At 40.6% G+C, this 26732-nt stretch overlaps 1 protein-coding gene across 3 annotated transcripts in view; it reads left to right on the forward strand.

Moving 5' to 3' along the window:
• Nucleotides 1-26732, forward strand: part of FLRT2 (fibronectin leucine rich transmembrane protein 2) — a 99749-nt gene that overhangs the window by 18840 nt on the left and 54177 nt on the right. The window contains exon 1 of one of the 3 annotated variants that reach the window (XM_087856164.1): nucleotides 874-10169. The exons of the other annotated variants lie outside the window; for them this stretch is intronic. The gene's annotated coding sequence lies outside the window, so the exon portion shown is untranslated. Of the gene's footprint in view, nucleotides 1-873; nucleotides 10170-26732 lie in introns of those variants that run through there. 3 annotated transcript variants of the gene reach the window in all.

The raw sequence follows: 26732 nt of genomic DNA on the forward strand, positions 1-26732 counted from the left end.
TCCCAGCAGTCTCATCGCCTCAAAAACAGTAGGTATCATGGATTATTAGAAAGGAATTATCCAAAGAAAGTGCTCTTAAAAACAGCTGCCTGCAGAGGAGTCTGGCTTATCAACAGGCAAGAAAAGGAGTTTTTTCTACTAAATTTCAGCTTGTCACTACAACATGAAAATAGCAACATTCATAATACATTCTTTGGGGACAGTGCTGTGAATGTTTCCACTAGGTGAAATTCTGAAGTAACAGCTTCTAAGAATGAACATGAACTCTCTGAGAACCCCAGGGAATGTCTATTAGGAAACAGGTAAACAACAAAACGAAAAGCCATGACAAAGAGGGAAGAAAAAGGCAAATTAAGTAAATAATTTCATTGCAGACCACATTGTGGAAAATACGATGTGATAGAGACACAGTTCATTTAGCCTGAATGACCAATGTAATTATAACTGGCTAATGAATATTTTTTTCTTTTTCTGCATAATATTAGTGTCATCCACAGTTATGAAGGTGTTTTCCCTATCAAAACACCACAGCCGTGCAAAATTATATTTATCGACTTCTTTCCTGGTGAAAAACCAGTGTTGTTTTAGCTTTTACGTAGATTTCCATTTGAAGGCTTATCCATAGTCTGGAAACATAATGTTAGAAGATTAAGAGAGATCTACACTATACGGCATGGTATTTTTTTTTTTTTTAAAGATTTTATTTATTTATTTGACAGAGAGAGAGACAGCCAGCGAGAGAGGGAACACAGGCAGGGGGAGTGGGAGAGGAAGAAGCAGGCTCTCAGCGGAGGAGCCTGATGTGGGGCTTGATCCCAGATCGCTGGGATCACGCCCTGAGCCGAAGGCAGACGCTTAACGACTGCGCCACCCAGGCGCCCCACGGCATGGTATTTTTAACCTTTAATAAACAGAGATTGAAACTTACCCTCAATTATACTTTTCTTTGTGTGGAGATATTGATCTCCTTATGCAAAATACTCTGGAAATCTGGAAGGGGTTCATGGGAGAATTGTAGGATTCCCTTTATTAGTGATGGGAATAACAAGAATAATTATCCTGGTGGTTTAGCTTAAGTTTGGTCTTTTCGTGATAAGCATGGAAATAAGCTGACTTGACATTGCCCCTCCTGTTCTGTGATTTTGCATTTCTAAATCATTACCAGAATTTCTGTGAAAATATATAGCAAATATCTTCCTGGAAAAAAAAAAAAAGAGTATTCAGATAATTCTTTGTCTTTAAGCAACGGAGAGACTTGTAAACAATGAGATCCAGAGGAGATCTCTAATTTCATTTACCTGGTGGTTTGGGTTTGATTCTGACTCCACCTTGTTACTGGGACTCCTGACAAGAAGATGAAGAGATTGAACTTCAAGCCCCATGTCCTTCTTTCTTCAAAATTAAGAGCACGTTGCACAGGAAGGAGTGGTAGTTGGTATCTGTGAGCTGTAGTGAACAGGGCCCTTAGGTCATAATTGGTATAAGGAATAGGATTGTTTGGAAAAGTTAGGAAATGGGGTCCAGGGGACAGAAGCTTAAGAAAGATCCAGGCACATGGCTGGTAGAGAGAACCTCCCAGAATCTCTTTTTCTGCATACAGTAACTCTTACCCTTCTCCAATGGATAGTTCCTGGGAATTCATAAAAACATGAAACATATCTTTTTTCACGTCACTCTATAATCGAACTGCAAAGCCCAAGTGACAGCAAGAGAGGTTCCAGTGCCGTCTCCACTTGTCCTGTTTAATAGGAAGGGCTGCGAAGGGCCTTGTGGTCATGGGCACAACATCCATGAACCAGCACACACAGAGGGGATCTCACGTACAGCATAGTGGTTCAGCGTGGAATTTAGGTGGACCGGAATTTGAATCCAAGCTGTACTATTGACTGTGAAATTGGGGCAAATTATACATCTTATCGAAGCCTCATCTGTAAAATCAAGATACTAGTATTTTTTTAGTGTTCTTATAAAGAGTAAGTGATGCAAGAGATGAAAAGCATTGTGCACAATAGGATCTTAGTGTATTGTTGTTGGTTTTCTGTGTTTCATGAATTACCACTGGAGCCTAAGGTCTTTGAAAAAAATAGGTGGAGAAATGCATGGGCTGGTTGAATATGTGTAGAGGTTCTTCCCTGAAATGTCTAAAAGATTCGTTTTATTTAAGATTGCAGTGGACCCTACTGAAATACCTGAAGATTTGATTGAATCATCGCCAGAGAGAAAGTACGGTATGGAATGAGACACTTGGAGATGGGAACCATGCTTTGAATTCCTTGTCATTGTTGTAACTTATATTTAAGTCTTAAAGCACGCATTTGGTCTTACTTCCCTGTCTCCTGTAGCAGGCAGGGCGTGTGTCATTATCCCTTCCTCATAGCATCACCCAGAGGAAAATGAAATGCTGAAGGGCATGCCCCTTTCTGTTTTGTGTCTCTGTGTACTAAGCAGTCATCCTATCAACAGTCATTGCCATGGATTGAATGGGACACGTAGTGTGGGGTACTCAAAAGATCGTGAGGTGGGTGGGCAGAAGGTCTGAGTTCCAGTTTTTGTGCTGTCTCTAAAAAAAAATCTTTGCTTTCATCAAATTACTCAACATTCTTGAACCTCGGTTTCTTCATCTGTTCAACCCTGGGCAGTTTCAGTAATCACTAATTATCAGAATCTAGGGAGCTAACATTAGTGATTAGGAGCTTGGCTCTGGATTTTGTCTGCTAGGGCTTGGAGCCGCTTTCCTTACTTGACAGCTCTGGCACCTTGGCAAAGAACTTAAGCTATATAAGCCTCACTTTTCTCATGAGTGCAGTGGAAATAGCCAAATTAAAACCTCCTTAAAGAGTCGCCTTAGGATTCAATGAGGTAATATATGGAGAGTGTTTAGCATAGTACCTGGTTGAATTATGTGCTCAATAGATATTGACAGGTTTTGCAACATGGCTTACTCAAAAAAAAGGTATGGTAAGTATCTCTGATGTCTTCAAAAAGCAGCAGACATTAATGTGTCCCTGCATTACTGCCCCCAGCCTCGGTCATGCCCTTCAAAGCTACCAAAGGCAGATGATCAGAGAGGAACATCCCACCAGCCTCTTCGATGAGAGGTACAGTCCCTCTAGCTCCCCCTAGAAGCTCAGTAAATGTTTGACGACGATAATGTTGTTGATTGTCATAGCTGGGAGTTTGCTGTTACAGACCAGTAAGACATGGGGACCTTTTGGTTTCTGGCAGGATTTGCACGGCTGATTGTGAAACCTTTGGTGTGAGCGAGCTATTTCAGAAATCCTGCCAAGAAGCCTAAACTGCTGTAACTAACAAGTCTTGTTTCTCTTATATCTGATGCTTCTGCCATGCATTAAATCTCTGGACATTTACCAGCCTAACCACTCGGATCTAGTTTCAGAAGACTGCAGAGGTAACAGCATTTTTTGATGCCAGGCAGGATGTGACTCTCGCATTTGATTTTGACTATGGGATTTTTTTCAAATTAAAGACGTTCAGCCTCCACACATACAGAAAATAAGGTAGAGAAGACTTAGAGAGCAGCCCCTTCCACCTGGTGGCTCTTTTCTTTTGATTCAAGTAAGGTTGTACGGATATCTGCCTTAGTCATTGTTATGAAATGCACACCCGCTCTTCTTTGCAGCCTTCAGACAGAAAAAGGATGCAATGGATAATGCGGCCATAAAAGTTTATTGGCCAAGACACATGAAATCAGGACAAAATGTGATGATCAAATCTCCTTAGAATGCAAACAGGGTATTTAGTAGTGGCCGACTTTTAAATGCTTGCCCCCAATATTCCACATGCACGCTCTCTCTCTCTCAGTCTCTCTCGGTGATACCAATGGAATCATCCAAGAGTCATTCTCCTTGTTGAACCCCTTGGAATGACAGCTGTCTAATTCATATTTTGTCCCCAGTTCCCACACCGATCTGGTACACAGTTAGGGATTCAACACATACTTGTGGAAGGCAAGAAGGAATCACAAGAGAAGGGGGAAAGAAGGAAAGATAGAGGAGGAAGGGGAAAAAAAATGGATTTCAGCTTACCTCCAACAGGTGATTATAAATAATTTTGTTGTTGGTGGTGGTTCTGCACTATAATTTTGGAAAGGGACAGAGCCTTTTTGTCCTATTGAAGAATTAGCCCAGCAGATGACTTTTGGAGTACATTGAAATGCAGCCCTACCTGTGTGCTTGACACGGTTATCCAAATTACTATACAAATAATAAATTTAGTTTTATATTCATCAGCTTGTAGGGTAGGGCACATACTTTTCAAACATGATTTTGAAGGTTCAAATTGGAAAGAAAGTCTCATCAGGAGTAGAAAGTCAAGCCTCCTTTCTCTTTCCATTCTCATATAGAAGAAAGGAGAACACATTTTATTTTATCCTTTTTCAAAGCACTTAACTTACCTATTAAAGGGCTTCATTATGCTCTGCAGGACACTACAAAAATTTAAAGAAAGATGCATGATTGAACCAGCAATCAACAGCTATTTATTGAAGTCCCAAATGCCAGAAAATTCCAAGTGCCAGTTTAGTGGTCTTCTTGAGGGATTTAATAAACTGTCGTCTTGCAAAAAGAAAAAAAAAAATCACTGCAGAGGACAAACATTGTCAGTGAGTGGTCACAGGCTGCAAATGCGCTTTCTACAGAATGGAAGTATTATGTGCTTTATTTCCTGAAATATTAGTCCAGCTAAGAAATACAGTCCAGGATGCACAACATTTTCATTTTTTTTTGAAGCTTTCCAGGGCCATACAGATGATTCTGAAGTCCCATCAGACCGTGTCTTTGCTGCTTGAATACCTATTTTGAATCCTCCATCCCTGTCCTTAAACCGAAAGCTGACATTCTAATTAAAGCTGACAATCAATTCAACTCAATAGAGCAAAGAGTCCCTCCCTCTTAAAAATGCGATATTTCTACTCGATTCATTATTTGTAAAATTCAATCCATTGGCTTTGACCAAACAGTCAGCATTGTGAATAGGAGTGTCGTGTTTAACCTGATCCAAGGAATGGTTATGTCTTTGTAGCCATTTCTTTTTGAATGTAAAAACAGAGAGCTGCTGCTCTGAATTTCAATAAATTTGGCCTGGTTAAGAGAAGAGTACTGTATCACAACAGGGCACTGGTAAGGTGATTCTGAGGTTCTTTTCCTCTGAAGGTGGCTTGCTGTATGGCGGAGTCAGGGGGGCATTGTCATGAGCCAGCCTCACAGGCCCTCACCCCCTGCAGAGGCACTGGTGTGGATTAAAGACCTATAGCATCGTCTAATAATGCCTGTCTGATGGAGATAGGCATCATTCTGGTAATGTAATTGTGGTCCTTAGACACTTGCAAGTTAGAAGTTTGATTTTACTCCTCCTGTAAGAGCTATCTTTATTGAAACGGAGAGATGGAAAGGGTACAGGTGACAAGGTATTGAAGGCTTTTCACATGAAATGTCACCCTAGATTCAGATCCTGATGTAAGGGGCCAAAGGAGGTTGGCAGCCCTCATAATTTGCTGTGCCTTCAGAAATGAACTAGTCAGTGTATTAGAATATGCCCAGATTCCTATAAGACGCTACAGGTCGGCAACATAACCTTTTTTCCCCTCTGTGAAAATCTTAAAATGAATCTGGTGAGGAGAGAACAAAAGGGAAGAAAGCCAACTATTGAAAACTAGAGAAGAAATAGCTGTTTGAACTTTTAATGTTTAGAGGAAGAAAATAAGCGTTAAGATGTATACATGTTCCTGTTTTCTAGCAGAGATGTTAATACAATACGGATAGAAGGCTTATAACTAAGAAAGTTACTATTAAGCTGATAAATTCAGTCTTGTGAATATAGGTATGTTGTACTTAAGACTGTCTGAAATATGCAGATGAGTCTCTTAAAATTCAATCAAAGCAGTAGTAATAGGCAGTGCTGTTTGGATATTTAAAATATCTTCAAAGTCTGGTATTCTAGAGACAGTTGTATAGATTTTTATCTGCAATATTTGCCGTTTGTGAGAATGCCCACTGGGTTGTTGAAAGTTAAGCATACAGAAGTATGTGCAAGGCACAGCAATTTCATTGGTAGGAGCTTTATTGGAGATATTTAGCTTAACCTTTTGACAAGCTCTAGCCTACATCTCAAACACCCTGCTTTCTTTCCCTAAATTTTACCTACAAGTGGACCTCCACTCGTGTCAAAAAGCTGGTGGTAAAATTCTACTGGGAAAATGTTTTAGCTTTAAAAATGGAATTGTAAGCGGAGCCTGGTCTGAGAACCACACGTTCCTTGGAGAGAATCTTATTTTCAGCCCAGTAATGTTGCACCTGCTTCCCTGTGCAGGGGTGCACCTGTACCTAGACAGACTTGTAGAAAAGCTCATCCTGGGGCCAGGCTCCTTGGGTTCCAATCCCATCTCGTCCTTGTTACTTGGTGCCTTGGACAAGTTACCACATCTCTGTGCCTTCGTTTTCTTATCTACAGCAAGGAGATAATGGCTACCTTATAAAGTTGTTGAGATTTAGTGAGTTGGTACGTACGATGTGCTCCGAACAGGGGCCAGCACGTAGATGTGCACAGAAGTCTTAGCTATTTAGATTAGCTCTAACCAGTGCTCCCCTATCATCATCTCTGCACCATCGTAATCGTCTAATCAACTTTGTGAACTCTTCTTGTTTTCTAAGTGATCAACTTAAAAAAACACACGGACCCTGTTACTCTCTTGGAAGCTAGAGTCATGAGTAATTTACAGTGTTCTTATGTAAAGCCTGTTTTAATTAGCTAGCTACATTATTAGCTTGCAGATACCTTGAGAGCAGTGTGCATATCATATTCGTCTTGTCATACCTCCACAGATCCTAACCAAGTATTGAATGAGGTGATGAAAAAATCTGCCTGAACTACTTCTTCTCTAAGTTTACATTACGAATTTTAGGTTCGACGAGTAGAATACCTTAATTTTCCGAGGTAAATTGTAGATAAACCAGGTGGTGTCCCTCTAGAGAGCCAGAGGAGATAAAAACAAAGGCAAACAGAAAGACTTTTCTCACGATGGTGTTTTGTATACCACTAGTTCACATTAGCAAGAAAGTGGTGATTGTACAAATAGTTAATCTGGGACCCTTTTTAGAAAGTAAAGCAGGTAATGGGCAGCTGTAAAAAGTGCTTCTTAGGATGTTCTAAGCACAGAGCATAAGGATAATGAACATTCCATGTGGTCTGTTTTGCTCTTGGAGTATATATGTCCTGTGCATGTACGTGTTTTCATGTGGGTGATGAAATTGTCATTTTGCAAACAGAACAAGAGACAAAGGGCTCTGGTTTCCCCCCTGAGTTATCCTCAAGTTTTCCAGGGAAACTATGTTTCCACCCTGCCACATTGATCCTTGCTTCAAAAGTTAATTTTCAAAACAAGGAAATGAGGACAAACAGAGAAAACAAAGTGGGGAGGTCGTGGGGGGAGAATCAGAGTCATGGGCAGGTGCTTAGCTGATTTTAATGAGAAGCAAAGCAACGGCCGATCTTCCTGGGTAAATGTCGATATGCATTATTAAGTGAAACAGTGGTAAAATATAGACTGTCAGAGGCATTTTTTTTCTGGAGACACAGGAAGAATTGAAATGCACTTTCAAAGGAGACATCTCTTTCAGTGTTTCTTCAATCATTTTCTGTTTGAAGCTTTAATTACAGTGCTTCTTGCTACCTAATGCTTTCAGTTTAAAATCACATCACGGAAGAGAGGGGAAGATGCGGCTGCTCTGATGAGCGGTAGCTGGCAGCCGCAGCATCAGCCTCAAGGTGTCTATTCACCGGGGAGTTCCCAGGGCATGATTCCTTGAGGGATCAACATTTTGTTTTTGGAATGCTTTTGTATCGTGCGTATCGGACACAACGTTTCTTTGGAGTAATTGCTAGGATATTGCTATTGCCAGAGCAGATAATAACCTTCAGGAAATAACGTTTCCTGATATAAAGGCACCGTTTATTCCCATGGTCTCCTCGGGATCGGGTAATGTGGGTGGCTAGTGACTTCCTAAGAGTTTAGTATCCTAATGCAAGGAGCCCGTATTTAAAAGATAGATCTAGATCTAGGTATGAGCAGATGAATACACATAGAAGCACATGTATACACACAGGTCTCTACTTACCTACTCAAATGCATGCAGAGTCATGCAATTATAAGGGTCATAGTTACTCCGGCTGAAGAATTTGTGATTCAAGGCCGGACTGTAAGTGCTCTGATCGTGGGCTCAGCCGAGGATGGCAGAGGTTCAGAGGACTCAGCCGCTGCCTCAAGTTGCTCATGGCTGGAGGTAGCCAGGTAAGTGATCAAGTATCATAACCTGCGATGGTGGTGGTGGGGGTATATGCAGCGGCTTAAGCAAGTAAAAGTGAGCTTCATTTCCCCTCTGGGACCTTGGGAGGGCTCCAGGAGGAAGGGACCTTTGAGCTGATCTTTGATGAAGGAACCGCCAAGCAGAGAAGCAGAAAGAGGTCTCCCAGGAGCAGTACATAATCACTGCAGGGTTAAATTGACACCAAAATGAATATAAGCTCTTTTGTTTCCAAATAATTTAGATGTTCTTTGAGTACATTGTTCTCACTGCCCAGAAGAAGGGGAGTCAGGGAGCCAAACCACAGTTGCTTGTAGTAAAGATTATATGCAATATGCACTCCATGTATATATACGTCTATATGGAATAAACAAAGCCCTTTATAAAGTTCTTTTATTTTATTATTATTATTAGTAGTAGTAGTAGTATTTTATTTTTACCTCACAGTAGTTCAGCAAGTTAGATGAATTGGATTATTATTTTTCAGGTCAGGAAAGGGAGGCTCGCGGAAGTGGTATCATTTGCACAAGGTTATGTGGTTCAGTTTCCCTCCAGTGATGTTCCTGGGACTCACCGCTGGGACCCGCGTCTGCGCTGCTCTTTCCACCCTGAGGGGGATGGCGAATTCCAGGTTAGAGCTAGGACCCCAGGATCCCCCACGTTGGCAGCATTCAGTCATCATCAGTCACTAGTGATGGATGGCTAGTTAGCATGAGTCAGTGGGCCTGTCTCAATAGCTCTCACTTCATGCAAAATTGGCAAGGCTCTTTATCTGTTCTGGGAAGCCCACAGGATTTGAGCAAGAATGTTGACTTTCTCGTAGCTCTGCCAGGTCCGCTTCCCTTCTCCCCCCAGGAATTTAAACAAATCTCTTAATGCTGCATCCTGATTTCCGCACATCAAAGTATTTCTGCCAGACAGACTTTGTCTGTTCTAGTGCTGACGCTTCAGGGATGGGTAGGTTTCTTTCTTTTCTTCTTCTTCTTCTTTTTTTAAATTGTTACTTGTCTACTACCTGCGGACTCACACCTACCCGGGAGGAATGATTTTGGTTTTCCTCATTTGTACGGGTGCAGCCGTGGGACCATATCATTAATTGAAACTAAGTCTGGAATCAGGAAGCATGGAGGAGAAAAACCCCATAACCTATAAAAATTAAAAGTGATATCACACAAGAAGGGACTGCTTCCTAATAAAGACAGTCTTCACATGTAGAATCCTGTAACAAGGAATTTGTAACAGCTGAAAAAAATAAGTTGCTCATAAAAAGAAAGTTGAAAGATGCTATATGTAGCAATGTGACTAGTCGGCCTGATTTTGGATTCTGTGACGCTTGTGAGAAATTAAAAAAAAAAAAAAAGAATATTCTTTTCTCTCTTTTTTTCCCCTACAATTAAGATCTTTTTGACTAAGAAAAAAAATGCAGGAGAGCAATTACTCCGTTACTTTAATTACTCTCCTAATTATAACGATAACCTTGTCACATTATCATAATTCCCCAAACAGAAAATGCAAGCTCCAAATTGCACCAATATTTGGTAATTTTACCTTGTTAACAGCTCACTGTCAGTGTGTAGAACCTTCATTTTTTTTTTCTCATTACCTGTTGGTAGCGTGGTGTCTATTTTTTTTTTTTTTGCCTCCAAAAATGATGTTTCATTCTGTAGAACACGTTTGAGTTCCACCACCCCATGATTTGAATGCAACTTTTTAACAGCTTCTCAACAGCTTCCAAAGCTATCTCTGGAGCAGTCTGTATTTCTCCCGTGGCTGTTTGACGGTGACGGAAGCTGTGCCTGTATCTGGAGAGAGGAGCACCCAGCCTGGGATGAAAAGTAGCTATTTATCAAGGTATCTTACAATCTCAGTTTATGTTGTAAAACGTTGCTGTGCATGTTCTGTGAGATTGTATCCGCTAGAAATTTGTCAGCCATTGTCAACATACTGTAAGGAATAGGGACATGCATTCTTCTAGTCAACTTAATTTTAGTCTGTGCTTCTTTGTCCTCGTTTTCAAAGAGACGGACTACCAGGGACACTTGCTTGATGGTGCCACCTGTTAGATTGTGAATTGTGCAGAGTGAGTGCTGGGATTCGACGCGAACACTCACAGAACCCTGGCAGGTAGACAACTAGGCATCCTGATGTATGAGTCTTGCCTGCATGGAAATTCTCCCTGCATTATTACAACAGATGATATTGCTGACAGTCAATAAACTTGTAGAATGGCTGCCTGGTTTATAATACTAATGTAGGGATGAGATAAAATAGAATCGTATCAGAAGTCCTTCCAAGCAGAATGGTAAATTTCCCTTATTAAGATAAAAAGCTCTGCACAGCGAAGGAAACAGTCAACAAAACTAAGAGGCAGCCCACAGAATGGGAGAAGATATTTGCAAATGGTATTACAGATAAAGGGCTGATACCCAAGATCTATAAAGAACTTCTCAAACTCAACACTTAAAAAACTAATAGCCCAGTCAAAAATGGGCAGAGGACGTGAACAGACACTTCTCCAAAAAAGACATACAAATGGCTAACAAACACATGCAAAAATGCTCAATATCACTAACCATCAGGGAAATACAAATCAAAACCACAATGAGATACCACCTTACATCGGTTAGAATGGCAAAAATTAACAAAAAAGGAAACAACAAATGCTGGTGAGGATGTGGAAAAAGGGGAACCCTCTTACACTGTTGGTGGAAATGAAAGTTGGTACAGCCACTCTGGAAAACAGTATGGAGTTTCCTCAAGATGTTAAGAATAGAGCTACCCTACAACTCAGCAATTGCACTACTAGGTATTTACCCCAAAGATACAGATGTAGTGAAAAGAAGGGGCACATGCACCCCAGTGTTCATAGCAGCAATGTCCACAATAGCCAAACTGTGGAAGGAGCTGAGATGCCCTTCAACAGACGAATGGATAAAGAAGATATGGTTCATTGATACAATAGAGTATCACTCAGCTATCAAAAAGGATGAATACCCACTATTTTCATTGACATGGACGGAACTGGAGGGGATTACGCTAAGTGAAATAAGTCAAGCAGAGAAAGACAATTATATGGTTTCACTCATATGTGAAATATAAGGAATAGCACGGAGGATATTAGAAGAAGGAAGGGAAAACTGAAGGGGGGTAAATTAGAGGGGGAGATGAGCCATGAGAGACTATGGACTCCAGGAAAAAAACTGAGGGTTTCAGAGGGGAGGGGGATGGGTTAGCCCAGGGATGGGTATTAAGGAGGGCATGTATTGCAATGAGCACTGGGTGTTATACGCAAACAATGAATCACGGAACACTACATCAAAAACTAATGATGTACTGTATGGTGACTAACATAACATAATAACATTTTTTAAAAATGAAAAAAAATAAAATGTATAATGATGTAGCATTATATTATAAATTATAAAATTCTAAATATTTTAGATATTTATGTATTTACATATATCTAAATAATTTAGCAAATTATTAAATTTCTACTGATGTAGAAAATCATTAGTTCTTTAGACAGCGTCAGCCTTTGGTAAAATTATGAAATCGTGGAGGTGGTTGTTATTGCTGTCTTTGTATTTTGTTGTTGTCTGCCTTTAGTGCCCTTAAATTTCCAGAGCTCTCCAATTTTACTCCTGTGGGACACGTTGGTCATCATTTTTTTTTTTTTTTGGTCCTCAAGCTCCTACCAATAAAACCAGTCTCAAGATGAGTTGATAACTCATTCCCACTACAAGAAATATAACTGCCACCACTGCTAAAGGTTACTTTTTTAAAAAGTATTTACATTTTAAAAACTATGAGTAAAGCCTTGGGCTAAATGCAAGTAGTTTCTGAAATGGAATGTTTGGCAGCTACTGAAGAGCTAACGGGGAAGAGGGTTCACAGGAGGAAAGGCATCGTTTCCTTCTGAAAAGCTCCCTGGACACCAGGTCAGCTTCTTAAATCCATTGGACTCACTCAGGTTTTCAAAAGGATATTTCATTTCACATAGACATAGACATTTCTGAAATTCAAACCCAAAGTAATTCGAATGTTATGTTAAAAAAGTTAAACTCCTTTAATGCTCCCTGTGTTTCCCAGGGAAAATGTCTGGCAGTTGGTGTCAAGAAAGCCAGGATTGAGTACAGTCTCTACCACTTTTTGGCTCTGAGAACATAATGCAGGTTATTTGATTTTCCAGCAGGGTGGTCTCCTCCTCTGTTAACTAGGGTTCATAATGCCCACCCATAGACTTGTTCTGAAGATCAGATGAGATGATACTAAGTAGTGGAGAGAGAGTACATGGGCATGAAACATCAGGTAGTTATAGCTGGTTCCAACTTGACCCCTGTCCTACCTTTTTTTTTTTTAATCCAGATACAAGATCTCTAATTTATTTCATAATTGCCTTGAAGACTGTGGTGCTCGTGGGCATCAATTATTTTCCTGTTCTTTAGGACATTCTTTAGGCAACAGCAGTTCAATAACAGGAAAGACGGCCATCACATGATTGCATCGTGTTCTTCAAAATGAAATCTATTGATGGTTGAACAGTGTAAACAACAAGGAACGTAATTGGTCAGAATGACCCAGGGGAAACAGCCCAGTGAAATTAAACAAAGGAAATTTTATACTGTGAGGAAAAATCAATGGGTTGTAAAAGAACCCTACATGAAGGGACAGAGCTTTTGAGTCCCAGAGACCCAGAGAAGCTGTGCAGACTAGAGGAGCCAGGGCTTCTTGGTTTACTGTCTTAAGACTGTTTTCACACTGTTAAATGGAAAGACAAATAATAAATACATGTATTTTAAATCTGTTTTTTCTTACATAAAATCAGACATCCAGAAGCATCTGTAGCACATATCAATTTTTGAGAATTACAGTTTTCTGGACACTGTTGTCCTGCTCAATTGAATCACTACAGAAGGCTTATGAAGTATGAATTGTCACGGTCATGCCCAAATAACATCACCAGGGCCACACAACCAGGAAGTGATGAAACTGGAGTGGGACCAGCTGTATTTGACTCCACAGTCTATGCTATTTCACAAATGGCAGTTTTATTGAATGGCACCCCACCCCAAGTCCCACGTTTTGTGACTGACTTGGTTCAGATCTTCTGTAATCTCCAAACTTCAGTACTTAACGTGATCTTAGAAAAGAAAAACAAAAACAGTGGACTTCTCTTGCAAAAAAATGTGAAATATTCTAGGTGGAGAGAATGGATGTGTCTGGTATTTATTTGTGCATAACTTAGCAGAATGATAATTGACTCTAAATGTCAATAAAGATACTGAAGTTGAAAGGGAGATGGTGTTGACACATGCAAAAATCATAGCAAAAAAAATAAATTCCTTAAAAAAAGCAGTCCTTCTTGTGGCACTTGAGTGGACAGCCAGAAATCAGGGCATTGACACTCCTTCAAAAGATGATCTTTATCAAGGGAAGTAAAGGACAAGCATGAGCTCTTCGGTGGCTCTGTTTTCAGTATTTATGTGGCAGAAAAACCCAAATGGCACTTGGACACTTACACTTCTCTGCTTGTACATGCAGAATATTGTAGCCAAATGGCATTTTTTTAATGTCTCATGAATTAATTTGGTCAATGACTATGTCTTACTTGAGTTGGATGGACACGTTTAGAAACTTCAGTGACTTTTTTTTAAACTCACAGTGAGTAGCAATTCGGGCATGTTAAAAATAACACTGTTTTCCTTCATTTAAGGCAAATGGATTAACTTAGAGAAATAGAGGATAATAAAACATTGAACAAACAATATCCATCACTGACAACCTGAGTTAGAAACATATTTAGGTAATTAGAAGCCTGAATCATTACATCTCCTTTGAGCCAACCAAGGCCAATCCAAAGGTATTTATGGAAGATCTGCGTTAAGACATTTTGTCTTTGGCAAAAAGGGCTGGGATTCCGAGTGTGCCATCGGACTCATAGGTAATATAAAAATAAAGTATTTGAAAGTAGGGTTCTGTCATTTTCTATGTCTTTTGTGGACCATAGAAAACCATTTTCTATGTCTTTTGTAGACGGAGGTAACACTATTACAGAAAAATACCTATCATGATTGAAACAAATGATATGTAATTTAATGTAATAGTTCTTAAACTGTTCAGTTCTGCATCGTCCTGCCGATCAGCTTCTTCATCTATATGATAAGGATTATAATAGTGCTGATTTCAAAAGATTTTTTGTAGTGATCGGATGTGAGACTCCATATAAAAGTGATTTGCCAGTTGAAGGGTACTATTCATGTGTAAGTCCTCGTGGTGATTATGACTCTGATTCTACAGGGTTGTTCGTACATTAAGCCATATTTCATGTGGCCTGCCTTGTCATAAGAAGTTTGTATAATAATGCCCAATTTAAATCTATTTCCTTTGGTTTCACTAATTTACTGTCTCATATTTCCTGTATAACCATGAGTTAGTTCTCACATGCAATCCTGGCCTTACCCAAAAGCAAACAATTTAATTTTGTAATTCAATCAGGGCTTGGAGATTTCAAAATGCTGCTTCCTCCATATTAAAGAGAATTCAAACTCCTGAATTGATGGGTTGCACATAATTTATATAATATTAAAAAGGAAGCTGTTGAACATACACTGGTCATTTCATAGTAAGAAGCAGATAAATTAATCGTGTGATCACTGGTTTTATCTTGTCTCTGTCTTACCATTCCTATGACAGTAAGAAAACAGTAGTGGAGTTATGAACTATACGTTGTAGAAACAGAATTGATAAGTTATTATATACAGCAGTCAACGTACAAAGCCATAGAAACCCTAGAGGTTTTATTTTTTTTTTTAAGTAAACTCTACCCCAACATGGGGCTTGAACTCATGACCCCGAGATCAAGAGTCACATGCACTACTGACAGAGCCAGCCACCACCCCCCTGCCCCGAGTTTTATTTTAAACTAGACTTCCATTTCTGTTGCTTCTGTTCTTTTCAGGGATCTTAGAAAGATGTGAATGAAACATCCTGTTTTAAAAACTGCTCTTTTTTTGTTTCTGGTTTTTTTTTGGGGGGGGAGGGAGTGCAGGGGCAGGATGAGGAAAATGAAAATCTTCCTGATCCAAATGACCTGGAATCTGGGGTGTCATATATTGTTTTTGCATAGGAAGAGTGATATTAATACTTCCAGTATGTATTGCATCATAAAAATAGCTTTTGTCATAATATCTCTAGTGTGCTGTTCCTTTTCTCATAAGAAATCTGTCAAATTCATTTTAAGTTAAAATGTGAATATGAGACAAGTTGTTTTAATGGGTTGGGTGTAAAAATAATGACCTCGATGGAGCTATTCTGAGTCTTATGCAGTGTCTGGAACCCCAGTAGTTTCTTAATCTTATTAATAGGAATATTACCAGCTCTCCAGTACGTTCATGACCAATGACAAAATTTCTTTATCTGTAAAATTTTCAAGTCATTTCAGGAACCATATACATGGGGATGCATTAAGATGTATATGCTTGAGAGTTCTTGTGTTCAGGTTGTTGGTTTTAAAATACAGGTAGTTAGCTTCTTAAAAAGTTGCTATTTTGGGTTGTCATGCTTAAAAGACATTTGGAAATAACATAAAAAAGACTCCTACATTGAAAGAGCTGTGGCAAGTCATGAGGGAAAATGCGCTTGACATGACACTCATGTATTCATACTTATTGAATCCATGGGTCCTTGGGAAGGTTTAGAATCTATAATGGAATTTATTACAAAATGCCAACCAACAGGCCATATCTTAGGGGGGAAAAAGTCCTTTCTTTGTTAGTCCTCCAGACAGAAACTTCACTGCTTGTGGAATGCTTTTAATAGAGGATGAATAAGCAAAATGCACCAATCCTTGTAAGATTTTCCTCCATCCCCAACCGTTAGAATAGGAAAGATGGGCCTTTGCCCTCCTGCCAAATCTAGGCCATGCTGACAAGTGAACCAGAGTAGGAAAACCACAAATAGAGGGAAATTTACAAACCACTTCTGTGCCAGTAGTTTTCTGATGACGTATCCTGATTATTGATACAGGTGAGATTGGAGGACAAGGGAAGGTAAAATTGGATAGAGATCTACTTCCATATTGGCATTTGACTAATTCCCTCTGGTTGAAGGCCTTAAAGAGGGCACATGGCCAACAATAGTTCCTAGATGTGTTAGTGGGGGAAAAGTCAGCCTTGTGGACTGAGTACCCTGACAAGCCACGCATGCATGGGTCAGGGGAGATGGTATTCAGCGGATGATGACTGGGTCTGATTGTAGAAACTTACAAGGGAAAGTTTCATTGAGAGATAAATGTAACAGACTTTTACTCCATTCAAGACTGAAATCAGCCTTTGCTCTCCAAGAATAAAATGGCTTTGTAAAGGAATCCAGGGAATCATCTTGATTTTTCAGCCTGTAAGATAACACTTCATAAATTCTCAAGGCTAATCCTAAAGGAGCCATTCTTACCACTCTATGGGTGTGTGTGTGTGTGTGTGTGTGTGTGTGTGTGTGTGTGTGTTGGAAAGATGTAAATTTCTGCTTCTATTTTGGTGAAAGCATTTTGGAAAATGCAGTATTTGGTATTATTCAGTAGTTGATCCAAATATGTATGGTAGAATATACAGGATTTATATTCCTGGCCTAGTTGCAGCAAAAGAAAATGTCATCTGGTGGCTGAAAGATAATTTCAGTATTGGGTCCTAGCAAATCTTTGGCATGAATAAAAGGGAACATATCCCTTCCATGTATCAGCTTCCCGGGAATGAAGCAAGCGTAAATACTTTTCAGTTTGCTCGTTTGTGAGTTAGTCATGATGAAAAAAACAGTCCGTTTCTGCCAGATGAAGGGTAATACAGTGCAGGACTCTCAAACAGTACCAATATTTGTGTTGTGACTAAAAAGTAATGAAAATAGTTTCCACAGGTCACACAGAGCTTTTCATGATTCAACCAGTGTCTTTGAAAGTTGGCGGAAGGACACATCTATTGGAACTTACTTAAATGAAAGATGTAACTAGGCTTGTGCTCAGGGTTTTTTTTTTTTTTTTTCCCCTGAGAGCAGCTGGGCTGGGGAAGGTGTGTGCAAATACATCCATAAATTGGGAGCAGGATTTTGGATTCGAGCTTTACAGAAGTGGTAGAACCATCCTAGTTCAGCCGACACATTGGCATGTCCACTCAGAACTCTGTGGGCACCTGGGCGTGCTGTGAACATCACAGTTTTCCCATCACTGGCATGGTGCCTGCACATAACAGAAACTCCAAAAAGATTTAGAACCTCTAAGCTTCCTTCCATACGGTTCCTGTTAGACAAAAATGGAGCTTTCTAGGAAAACAGGCACTGTCTCTGTATGCCCTGTGTGTGTTTGCCCTCTGGCCATAATGTATGGATTAAGAGCATGAATTCTGGAGCCAGACTGTCTGAACTCAGACCTCAGCTCTGCCATTTACTTATGTAGGCCACTGGACAAGTTCCTTTATCACTCTGCCTCAGTATCCTGCCCTGCACAATGCAGATAATTACTACTGCTACTCGCGGAGTTGTTGTAAGCGTTGAATGAGATAGTATCTGGAAAGGGCCTAGAAGGGAGCCTAGCACAAGGTAAATAACTTGATGGTGTGAGTTCTGTTTTCCTGTAGAGATCAGGGGAATGCTTAGCGTGATTATCTTCAACGAACAGCATGGTTTACACTCCCCCAGCAGGTGCGTTACAGAAGGCTTGTACAGAGCCCCTAAGCAAGGAGTCTTACCACTTATTTGGAAATTAGTCATCTCTGTTCTTGTGATTAGTCCCTTGAGAATTTGGCCCCTTCCTTGTTTAATAATGGGACAAATAAAGATGAGGTAGTGAAAGCAGAACCTTGTTGACTTGGGAGAAGGCAGTGCTGGAGGAAGAACACGGACCGTGGGTCCAGGCACAGAGCTTTGTTCTCCTTCTGTCCTGGGCAAGTCACTCAATTTCTCACTGAGTAGGAGCTCCCTGCTTGGGCAATCAAAAGGGCTATTGTATGAATGAACACTGAAATTAAAAGATGATTGGAAAACCTTAATGACCATGTGTGAGGCACTAATATACCAAGATAATGGTCATTGCTAGGTGTATCTCCTAATTAATTTAACTTTCCTGGCATTATATATAAGGGAAATGGGGATTTTCCTTAACCACATGCTTACGTTTGGGAAGCTTGGAGCAGCTCTGGAGCAGAGGGGCACAGAAACATGGTGATTGAACTTCACACTCAGTTTACCCGCTGTTTCTTTTGTCTTTTCTTCTAAATTTCCGTGAACCTTGTCTGGGGCCCGGGGACCCAATCCTGCCTCCCCTGCCTCGCCGTGAATGAGGACACCGCCTTGTGGACCCTCACCTTGGCTGCTCCCTCCTCTTATTCTTGGGATACTTACCTTTCTCCTATAATCTTTTGAAACCCAGTTCCATGGCCTGTAAAATGGAGCAACCTTTATCGACTTCAGAGTTTCACGGACATGGTATGTAAGTGCCTGGCGTATTTTAGCCGCCTCTCCCTGCCTCTTAATTCTGTTACAGATTTGCAGGTCAGTCTGTCTTTTTTAAAATTGCAACTATAGGGGCGCCTGGGTGGCACAGCGGTTAAGCATCTGCCTTCGGCTCAGGGCGTGATCCCGGCGTTATGGGATCGAGCCCCACATCAGGCTCCTCTGCTATGAGCCTCCTTCCTCTCCTGCTCCCCCTGCTTGTGTTCCCTCTCTCACTGGCTGTCTCTATCCTGTTGAATAAATAAATAAAATCTTTAAAAAAAAAATTGCAACTATAATGCAAACTCATCAGTAAACCCTTTCATGAGAAATAGTTAACATTTTAACAGTAATTTCCTGGCAGCAGCACTCCTTCCCTGAAACAGAAGGACTGTATAATGATGGACCTTTGGGGCCTGTAGCAAACTGGAGAAGACCCCGTGGGGCAGAAAGAGGGCACCTTAGCCAGTACTGGCGATTACCGTTCTGGCTTTGAGCTCTACTTTGGGATTTCTAGAAAGAAAAGAGCTCTGCCTAAAGCAGCTCTGTCATTATTACCACACATCCTTGGCAGCTGACCATCTATTGTTAAGGCTATCCAGTGTCAATACAGGCTTCCTTTTTCTAGCCTGGGATGAGGTGAAGGGGAAATGTGAACTCCCCTGGTTCCCTGGGCTGACCAGAAAATGGCACAAGGAACAGGCAGGAGTGCAGAACCCAGCGTGGAGTCCTCCGTGCCGGGACTGTGGAACCAGGGCAGGGCCAGGACAGCACGGGCAAGAGATCATTTCCTGCACCCCACACCGCGCTGGAGGCATTCAGCGGGGCCCTTAGGGAGGGATGGTAGAGACAAGGAGACATGAGGAGCCAGGACATTGAGAGGGCACTTGAGAGTTCTAATAAAAGTCTGCGGACAGTCACAGTAGGAAATGTGTTCTAAGAATTTCAGATGACGTTTATTTTGTCCCCAAGCCCTTTGGTTACCTTGGTTTGTTTTGGTTTATCAGAGCTACTGAAAAATACATTTCTCTTACTAAACACTGATGAGCCAATGGCAGAATACCAATTGTAAAGTAATATTCTGAAACTATTCTTTTTCTGTGCTTTTGGAGGGATTTTGCATTGGCAATAAAAATGATCACAAATGCTGTCCTTACCAAGATGTTTTCTCTTAAAAGTTTCAGTCAGTACCATTTGGGGATCATGCTAATTAAATGTGACAGTGAATCTTAGTGGCTTTTATAAAATGTTGGTATGTCCATTTCATCTACCACAGTATTCTTCAAACAGGCTTTCTCCAAATGGGCATATCGTCTTTCAACATGAGAAAAAAATCAAGCACAGGACGTGACAAGCTGCCTTCACACCAAATAAGACTCTTTATCTCTACCGTCCCCACTTCTTGCAATACCAGCTTCCGGTATTAACAGCCATCGTCCAAGAGGGGAGAGTTGTCACTTTGACACATAAATTATACCTTGGCTCCTTTAAAGATATCCTCTTGTTCTTTTGCCAACTTTGCATTGACCATTAAAAGTGAAAGTCCTTGGTTTTCATAGGTTTCACATTTCAACTCTAGATTAGAATCTATGTGAGGTTATTGTAAATAACTCAGTAGATATGAAAATTGAACATGTAATAATTCAACTCCTTTTTCATTTTAGACATTAGGATTCATCGTTGTACTTCCTTACCTCAAATGGACCACAGCATTGGAAGCAGCTAAATGAATTCACATTTAGAGGTCAATTATTTTTTAAAACGTTGAATGGATGTGCTTTAATTTGTACTCTTAATGAAAGAGCAAAGAGTGAAGTGTATGGTTTTAATGAATTCTTTATGTTTGTGTTTTCCCTTAAATTCTCATTATTTCTTTGAAAACAACTCTGGTAGCTTAATATATTCCATTTTACTTTTAAAATGTTTTTCCATTGCATTCTATACTGAGTCAAGATTTAGATTTTAAAGCCTTATTTCTTCAAGTGTTTGTAGACGTATCTCTTAAGAAAGTGTCTGTTCGGGTTTCTCAGTGTGTTTTGTTTGGGTGGCATAAGGTGGTAGTGGTGTATCTTGGGCCCCGGTGACATCCTAGGGATTCGGAACCCAGAGCTTTTCTTCATCTCTTTTGCTCAAGCCCAAGTGGTTTAAAATGGATATACCGTATTTCAGTATGGCATGCTATCTGCTAACGTTTTGTTGTTGTTGTTGTTGTTTAGAAAAGTACATCATTTTAACAGTCACCATGGTATTAGTTCAGGGTTGGCTATAATGTTTTTATATTTGGATTTGCTATAATATTTTTATATTCTAGAATTCCTTTTATAATGGAGATTATCACACTCATATATTTTCAGAATATTTTCAGAAACTTTTACAAACTATAAGCAAAAGGAATGTTATAGGATAGGGAGAATATTAAATTATTAGGGGGCTGGACAGTGCATACTATGGCATTTTCATTTGATGGTGCCTAATTGGCCATTGAAGAGTGTAACCCAGTGGATGGGCTGTTTGATGTGGGCGTAAGGAGGAAGAAATAGTTTGTCTAAACTCTGAGCTTGTCCCTTCCACTGACATGTCCAAAGGCTATACCAAAGATTGATGCCAGAAAAAGGGAATCAAAGATAATCATTATTTGCCCGGTGCTTCATTAAATTTCTTACCATGGTGGAATGGGAAGCGAGTAACAAGATGGTGGAGTAACAATGTGGGCTGAGGCGAGGCCCTGAGGCAGAGCTGTAGTAGGACTCTTCTCTGACTCTGCATTTGACATCTGAAGAATACAGTTAGCACCTTCTTCCTCTATCAGGTGTCTTTTGATTGGGGTTTTCCAAAGCTCTTCGTGGCTCCTGCTTCCCATGGTGTAAACCATTTGTCAAGGGACACCAGTGTTTTGTAGTCCATGAAATGGAAATGTGTGTGTGTGTTGGGGGAGGGAGGTGCTAGTGCCAGCTTACTAAGATTGTAGATACTCTACAGCCAATCTTTTCTAAGCAACCCCAAATATTTTTGGGTGGAGTCTTGAAAATGGTCACTGTGATTATCTGGCAGTTGTATAGTGCTGAGAACAAACACTAAAATCTTGAGAAGCACGGGCCTGAATAGCAATGGTCCAACTTTCGTGCCTGGCATTCAGTGTTGCTAATGACCTGGGTAATGACTATCTAGCAATAAGTCATCACTTAGCCCTGCGTTTTCTCATTTCTGCAGCTTTCCTTGTATCAGAACCCAAGGATTTCCTCTTCTCTGCTTATCTAAATCCCACTTCTCTTTCAAGGCCAGTCTCAAGTGGTTTATCTTCCACGAAGAATTCCCGACTGCTTCAACTGTGGCCATTCCCTTTTCCCCTGAGCTCATAGGCCTTACTGGTTATACCACTTCTCCCTCTATCCATCAGCTCTTCATCAACTATCACTTGTACTTCTATGTTGTCCTTTGGTGGTATTTAACTGGCGTCATGTTCGTTCCCTTCTCATGCAGGTACGGGTCACCTCCTTAACCGAGACCTGAGGAGCCAAGGAAGCATGTCTTGGCATTTTTGTATTATCGGCATTAATTCATCAGGTCCGATGTTCATGGCAGGGGTTAGGAAGCTTGTATTGGTTAAGTGATTATAAGACAGTTGTCTGTGAACAGTGAGTAGGTCTTGATATCCTTTTATTGCTCACTGGTTCTGCACTTAGCCAGGCACAGAGCTGGTTCGTACCTTAGTACGAGCTCGTACAGGGTGACCCAACGGACCCACAGAGACACACACTCGTGCTTCTCATTCTCACCGTGTCGTGGGCCCTGTGCCCTGGCCTGCGGTAGGTACTTCACACCTATTAATGTAAGTAATCCTCCTGGTGGGATTTTTTAACTAAAACACTAACATTTTTAGCTAGATGCAATTATTTACATTTTACAGATGGTGAAGGGGTTCAGAGGGTTTGAATAACCCGCTCCAGGTCTCATGGTCAGTCAGGGTGGAACTTGGACTTGAACTTGAACTGAGGTCTGAGTAACTCTCAAGAGAAAGCTTTTGTCCCCACTTTCCACTCCACTGAACATCTGTTGCCCATAGGCCGTGCTGCAGTTGTGGCTTCCAGCTCTCCACTCTGACAACTGCTTAGCCATAGGTTTATGTTAACATCTTTCCATGGCTGGGCATGTCTTAAGACATTTTGAACTTCGTAGTTAGCCACCCAGCATTGTCAAACACGCCTCCATGCAAGGTGAGTTCTCATTAATTGTAAATGGAGGGGTGTTGGGTCGTTGTAGTAAATGGCCAGAATATCACAGGAAAGAAATTCTGCCAGTAGTAAGAGAAGGAAATACTTTCTCCTCCACCATCTTACCACAGACACAACACACACACACACACACACACACACACACACACACACACACCTCATATCCGTGGAAGCAAAAAGTAATTGAGTTTTATATTCAGTAAAGTGCAATTAGATTTTTCTTTACTCACTGTCAATGCTATGTTAACATTTACTGATACAATGAAGAGACAGCTTACATCTGTTGAGATAATTCCTGATTCAGATGTGGATTTCTTTATGTTATATTGTGATTGGATAGTTAGTTTGTGGCTAAGGAGTTTACACATTAGCTAAGGATAGAAAAATATCTCAGCTCCTTCTGTTGGGCGTGCCAGCTCTTTCAGCTGTTCCAGAAAGGATGGAAGGAGGAATTGTTTAGAAATGACAGCATGGGGTGAATTCTGGCATCAGGTATCAGAGATGCTATTCTTGGTTGTGCTTCTGGACTGCTAATTTAAAGTGAGTGATTTTCCTGCAGCGTCTTCATCTGGGTAGTAAAGAGGTCCATGCTGATATTTTCTTAAGCAATATTCGGGTTTCCATGAGCTCTTTTTGACATTCTCAAGTTAAAACTGTCTTAAGATTTCAGATGTCTGACCCACCTCTAAAGGCTTAATGGAGTGATTTGAACCATTAGAGAAATCAAGCTTATTGTGTCTTCCTCATTTCTTTTTATTAGTCTGGGTGAAAACAGTCATTCTCAAATGTGTGTGCATCAGGACTCACCTGGGAGCAGGTAAACATAGTGCTGTTTGGCCAACTGGAGAGTGACTCTGTAGGGAAAAGTCTCAGGAGTCAGCATTTTCAAAGAGCTTCTCAGGAAACCACAAAGCACACTAGTGATTAAGGACCTCTGGTTGCACCATTCACCAGCTCAAAAACAGTTCATTCAAAATTTGTTCATGACTGCTTGATCATAAGATTAATAGATTTAATAAATAAAAATACAGGATGCCCAGTTAAATTTGAATTCTTGATAAACAGTGATTTTTTTTTTCTTTTTGCATACATATGTCCTATGTTCTGCTTGTATCTTATTTTATTTTACCTGGCAACCTTTGATGCTATAGAAATTCAAGGCAGTCTTGCTTCTTTCACAACTGTCAGTACTGAGAGGTCAGAAAGGATCCTGATACAAAAAGAGGTGTGTGGAGGCTTTGGTGCTGCCTGTTAACTTGTATCTTGATCCTTTTGAGGAGTGTTATATTAGAAAGAAATCTGAAGATGCCTTTTTTATCTTTTATTCATTTTCATGCTTTATGTTGCATTTTGCCAGTGTTGCATTCACTTTTATTTCTTAAATAAATTGAAGGGTTTTTTAGAGTGCAAAAGAATTTAGCCACATGGCTCCTATTAAGCCATCACTTCATGTGGAAATTTGTTCCAAGGCCTCTCATGTGGGTACAACCACCTTCTCCTAAATTACAGAGCTCTATTTTGATGCGAGGCTTATGAGGAACGTAAGACCTCCCCGTTGACCGATTTGTTGTCTTCCCAGATAGTTATTCTTCCATATGGAGTATTTTCCACTGTCATCGAATTGCATCTCTTTACTCGCCTTTGGAAAAAATTTACCCAGGACATAACTGGGCGGGGTCGTTAACAAAAAGGCATTGGCCCCCATTCAAGAGGAGACCAGGTCATTGCCAACACCACTAAGATTCATTTCCACTAAAATTGATCTCTCGGTACTGCCCACCTGATTATAGACTGACTCAGCAGGAAAGGCCTGTAGTCACTGGGTAAGCAAATATTTTCCCTTTGGCTTTTAGATGCGATTTTCTATGCACTTAGTGGGTGCACTTATCTTGTGAAAATGGCAGATACTAGCACAGAGCATGTAATGGGTGATTGTGATTGCCAAGGAAATAGTTCAGCTGGCTAGACCCAATCTTATCATCACCCTGAAGGTGGTTAATTCCCAACCTTTGCTCCTGGGCTTTTGCCATCTCGCTGAGATCTTGAAACCTGGACCCAGATCATCCCACACAGTCCTTGTGTGTGAAACAGGCCCAATGTTGTACTGTAGGTAAATATTGTATGTCTAGATCTGATACTTCTGGGTGCCTTGGAGTGGAATATGGGTGGATGGAGCAAGGGACTTTGTGACTTACAACCCCATTTCTCATTTACTGGAGCTGATGGCAATTTGATTAAGGTCTTACATAAATATTTCTTCAAACTCACACAATATCTGCTAGTACTTCCGTCTCTTCCTCAAAATATTGTTTTATAGTCCATAGTCTCTCATGTTTCATTCCCCCTTCTGACTACCCCCCCTTTCTTTATCCCTTTCTTCCCCTACTGATCATTCTAGTTCTTATGTTCCATAGATGAGAGAAATCATATGATAGTAAGGAGGGCACATATTGCATGGTGCACTGGGTGTTATACACAACTAATGAATCATCGAGCCTTACATCGAAAACCGGGGATGTACTGTATGGTGACTAACATAATATAATAAAAAATCATTATTAAAAAAATATATATTGTTTTAGAATGGATTGTTTCTGCAGCTCAAGAAAGAAAAGATGGGCATCCCCAAATTGACTCACCATTTTTGTTAAGTATAGGTTAGGTTGGAACTAAGGAACTGAGATAGTTCTCTGCTTTGGGGCAGGCACACGGACCTCCCCAGTCGAAATCCCATCCAAAGGGCTGCTAACTGGATTATGGGAGAGGAACAGTTTGGATTCTGAGACCCCCAACCAACAATGCTTACAGCAAGTATTGAAAACCCTGCCTCGGACTGTCCTTCTCCCCCTGCGGCAAAGGACTGTTGCAGGAGCCAACCACAGCAGGAATGCCCAGCCCCGGTGACTGTGGGCACAAGGGAGGCAGAATGGGGCCTACCTTTGTTTCACCTCAGTCACCTTGTAGCACTACTTCCACTGCTCAGAGCCTCCATTTACTAGTGTCGAATTGTTCATCTGTAAAGAGGTGCTCATACTATGTACTTGGCTGGGCTATCCAGAAGATTAAAGCAAATCATATTCATGAAGTGCTTCGCATGGTGTCTGGGAGAGACATAGCTTTTAAGGAGTTCAGTAAGCCTTAATCCCTCTTTTTTTTTTTTTAAATTTTTATTTTGTTATATTAGTCACCATACAGTACATCCCCAGTTTTTGATGCAATGTTCCATGATTCATTATTTGCATATAACACCCAGTGCACCATGCAATATGTGCCCTCCTTAATACCCATCACTGGCCTATCCCATTCCCCCACCCCCCTTTCCTCTGAAGCCCTCAGTGTGTTTCCCAGAGTCCACAGTCTCTCATGCTTCATTCCCCCTTCTGTTTACCCCCCCTTCATTCTTCCCTTCCTTCTCCTACCGATCTTCCTATTTCTTATGTTCCATAAATGACTGAAACCATATGATAATTGTCTTTCTCTGCTTGACTTATTTCTTTAGCATTATCTCCTCCAATCCCGTCCACGTTGCTGCAAATGTTGTGTAATCGTTCTTTCTGATGGCTGAGTAATATTCCATTGTATATATGGACCACAACTTCTTAATCCATTCTTCTGTTGAAGGGCATCTCGGCTCCTTCCACGACTTAGCTATTGTGGCCAATGCTGCTATGAATATTGGGGTGCATATGGCCCTTCTCTTCACTACATC

This window comes from Ursus americanus, chromosome 26 (assembly GCF_024610735.1).
Source record: "Ursus americanus isolate L20-20 chromosome 26, mUrsAme1.1.p, whole genome shotgun sequence".
Lineage (NCBI taxonomy): Eukaryota > Metazoa > Chordata > Mammalia > Carnivora > Ursidae > Ursus > Ursus americanus.